The sequence below is a fragment of the Henckelia pumila genome, chromosome 1, assembly GCF_033568475.1.
Source record: "Henckelia pumila isolate YLH828 chromosome 1, ASM3356847v2, whole genome shotgun sequence".
Lineage (NCBI taxonomy): Eukaryota > Viridiplantae > Streptophyta > Magnoliopsida > Lamiales > Gesneriaceae > Henckelia > Henckelia pumila.
Genome location: NC_133120.1, coordinates 152482141 through 152486295, shown reverse-complemented (window position 1 = coordinate 152486295; position 4155 = coordinate 152482141). Strand labels below are relative to the sequence as shown.

The window sequence follows — 4155 nt, the reverse complement described above, 5'->3', positions numbered from 1 at the left end:
TATTCGTAAGTTTTACTATAAAAATATAATTTTTATGTTTTCTTATTAGGTTTTTTATATAAAATATATATACTTGTAAAGTTGTAATAATAAATTAATAATAATATACGAATATTATCATATTAATAGTTTTTTAATATCAATAAACTACCAACATATATATGTTTACTACAAGTCTACAGCCTTCACAATAATATATATATATATATATATATAGATAATTAAATATAAAGCCTAAACATCTAATTCTTCTTGTTCATCTTCATATTTTTCCAACACTTCATATGTGTCGGATTCAAACTCAAAATCCATTGCATCCCCCTCCTCTTCATCCGATACAAATTCTTCTTCGTTAAGTTCTCTTACATCTTCAACATTTGTCTCAACATCTTCGTCTTCACCATCAACTATCCATCCTTGTGTCATATTTGCTTCACTAGAAAGTAGCACATCAACTCCTTTTTCTTCTTGTCTTACTCTTATCTTCTTTTTGATTATCTTGGCGTTGAATTGAACATAGACTAAATTGTTTAACCTTCCGGTATCTAGTCTATTTCTTTTCTTTGTATGGATCTACATTAAAGAAAACTATTAATATTGAATAATGAATATATACATATTATATAATGTTTAGAAATTTAATAATAATAATTAGTACACAATAAGTAAACTAAGTACTTACCCCCTCAAAAGTGCTCCAATTTCTCTCACAACCGGAAGAACTCGTAGTTAAAGAAAGGATTCTTTTAGCCATCTTTTGCAACTTAGGTACACCATTTTCATAAAGATTCCACCATCCAAATAAATAAAAAAAATCATACAAAAGCTATTACTAAAAAAAAAGTAATAAAATTTACAAAAAAAAAATGAGCAACTATTAATTATTACTTAAAAGGTAATAATTAGTTTAGTTCTTACCCGGATCATATTTCTCATCATTTTTGTGCATCCCGCCATAGCCAATGCTCTTCCAAATCCTCCCTCTTTGTTGATATACTTCAACAACTCCACATTTACTATATTACTTTGAATTTCAACATCATCGAAAAATAATGCTTCAACACAAGTGAAAAATCCATTTGTGACCACTTCATCACTTCCAATGCTCCGGTCATTGAAGAAGTAATAAGGGTTCAAGAGGTAGGCCGCCAAATGTAGTGGACTATCAAGTCAATCGCAACTTTTCCCATCAACAATATCAATAATCGGACGATAGTGAAGCTCATGATATTTGAATGCTGCTTTAATCTCATCTCTCGCTCTAAGTAATTCACCATACACAAAACCCATAGATGGATTTTTATCCCCATCAACAAGACGAAGAACCTTAACTAAAGGGGTAAACACCTTCAAACAAAAACTTACCCCATTCCAAAAAGAGGCACTCAAAGCGATATTATATGTCATCTTTCCCTTTTCACTCTTTGAATGTTTGCATAAATTCCATTCTTCACTAGCAATCATAGCCCTTAATTCACTTTTCTTCTCCATCAAGCTTTGCAAAGTTAGAAAAACGGTTGCAAATCTTGTTACTCCCGGCCTCACTGTCTCTTTTTTTAGTAAACTTCCTCATCATTTCTAATGTTTTGTGATGTGCATAAATAAATATGGTGAAGCTCTTCGCCTACTCGATCACCCCTTTGAACTTTGGTTGGTTCCCAATTCCTTGAAGCATAAGATTCACGGTGTAAGTTGCACATGAAGTACAAAATATATGTGGTCTCTTCACTTTCAACAAGTCTTTCACGGCCATATTATTTGAAGCATTGTCTGTCACCACTTGAACTACATTTTGTGACCCAACTTCTTCAATACACTTGTCCACATATTCAAAGATATAAGTTCCGGTGTGAGATTCATCTGATGCTTCCTTAGAAGAAAGAAAAGTTGTGCCTTCCTTACAGTTGACACACAAATTCATGATACTTCATCTTTTCCGGTCAGTCCAAGCATCAGTCAAAATTGAACAACCATTCAAAGTCCATTCTTCTTCTTGCTTCTTTAATAGACTTTTTGTTCTCTCTACTTCTTCCTTCAATAAGGGCTCCCTTAATAGATATTGAGAAGGAGGACAATAACCGGGACCAAATTGTCCAACCGCCTTCATAAGCCTCTTGAAGCTATCATTGTCAATGGCATGAAAAGGAATACCTGACTCATACACCCATCGAGCTACATATTGATGCACACTATGTGTTCTTTGCTTCCAAAGTGCATCAATGAAATTTTGTTGTTGCTTCGTCTTCTTACTTCCAGTTAATGTAGAATCGGGATCAATGACAAAAGCAAATTGATCCATAGGGCCAAGAGTATGCGGGTTTTTTCTTGTCCCAAGACTCCCACAGACTTCGTCATATTCTTCAAGAACAACATCTTTTCTCACCTCCTCTTCATTCATATTCTTTTGTTTCTTTTTGTTTCTTGCTTCATCAATGGCATTTTTAAACTTCATTTTATCCTCATCCGAAGATTTCTTACACGGGGCAGCTTTTCCCTTGATATTTTCAATGTGTTGTTTGATCCGATAAATTCCACCGCTAAAACATTTTCCACACAACTTACATTTCAGCTTGTCCAAATTTGTAAGATCCACCAACTCCGCAAATTCCCAACCAATATCATTCGAATTACGCTTCAAAGGGTTGTCAGTCTCAGCCTCAGGCATTGAATCAGATGCTTCAGAAGAAAGAATACCCGTCATTTTCCTAACACAAATGACAAATATGAAATTCAAGTTCAACTATTCAAAGTTCAAACATAACAAATTTAGCCCACACAAATCTGAGCTTTAAAAACTATTATAATATCATAGTGTTAATTGAAAAATGAAACTTGTATAAAAAAAATTTAATTACGGTGCAAACTATAAATATCAATAAACTTTTATATGCATTTACATAGAACACATTTAAGGCTAATTTTATATAGATAAATTGGTATTAACTATTAAACCATAAAAACATCCATGAGAGTCAATTTTCTAGAGATAAATTATCAATAAATTTTGATTTGTGAGTCTTTGACAAAAAACACATTCAATAATCAATACTCAACAGACTTTTCATTTTTCAATCAACCAAACAATCCATAGGGCTAGGCTTTTAATTCGAGCTAAAAAATCCATATAAGATTATCAAATACAACTCTCTTTATTAATAAATTATTGAGGGTAATCACCCCAACCACACGTATCCAAATTCCAAAGTTGCAATATCAAAGAAGATTAAAAATTTAAAATATAATAAATCATTACAGCATGGAGGAAAGCATATAATTTAACAAATACAAAAATAGAAAACAAGGTGAAACGATAATAACAGGTGAAAATAATAACAATACTTGAAGTATTTAGGTAGTGACCCTGCATTGAATCACCTACTAACTGACAACTATTAGCATACATTAAACTTAATACAACAAAATGCTTAACAGAGTAAAACGTGCGGAAACACAATCCATAATTTACATATCAGCTTAGTAAAACAAGTCCAGATTTAATACTATAGTGATACAACCATATTGAAAAGCTTAAAAGTAAACATTATACAGCTATATCGAATCATGCTGTATAAATAACTTCTCAAGGCTCTTGCTCCCTAGTCCTGCCTCGAACTACCAGCTCCATCCATTCTGCGACCTGCCCCGTGGAATAGGGTGTCCAAGATAACAACTAGGACGTAAGCGCTAACACTCAGTACATAAACAAGAGTAAACATATATATATATATGATGCATGCAACATGATGACTAGTAAAAGGTCATCTGAAAAGTCATGCTCAGTACCGGCGCCACATGAGTGTTGCCACCGCACGAATCAACCTCAGGGTGCAACCACACTCGTCTAGTACACCATAGTAGTCACACATACATGTCCCCGCCATCTTGGTACTCTCAGTGACAGACTATCGAGTATAAAGCTGAGCGGCTCTATAATCAGGTATAACAAGGTATAGGCTCAACGTGTATGTGCACATGATATATGAATATAAAAAGCGGTAAAACATACATCATGCCACATAATAATGCCAAATAAATGCAACATATATACATGTATACTCGCTGACAATCTCAGTCAATGTGTACGTATCTCTAGGCTAGTTCGAGTTTAATAGGATCTTAGGTTCCAAGCCTTCGTTCGTAGTAAGCCCTTTGGAG

General features: G+C 33.6%; 1 pseudogene; it reads right to left on the bottom strand.

The window, feature by feature from the left end:
* Positions 1–234: 234 nt before the first annotated feature.
* On the bottom strand, positions 235–2701 carry LOC140874228 (uncharacterized; annotated as a pseudogene).
* Between the last annotated feature and the right edge of the window lie 1454 nt (positions 2702–4155).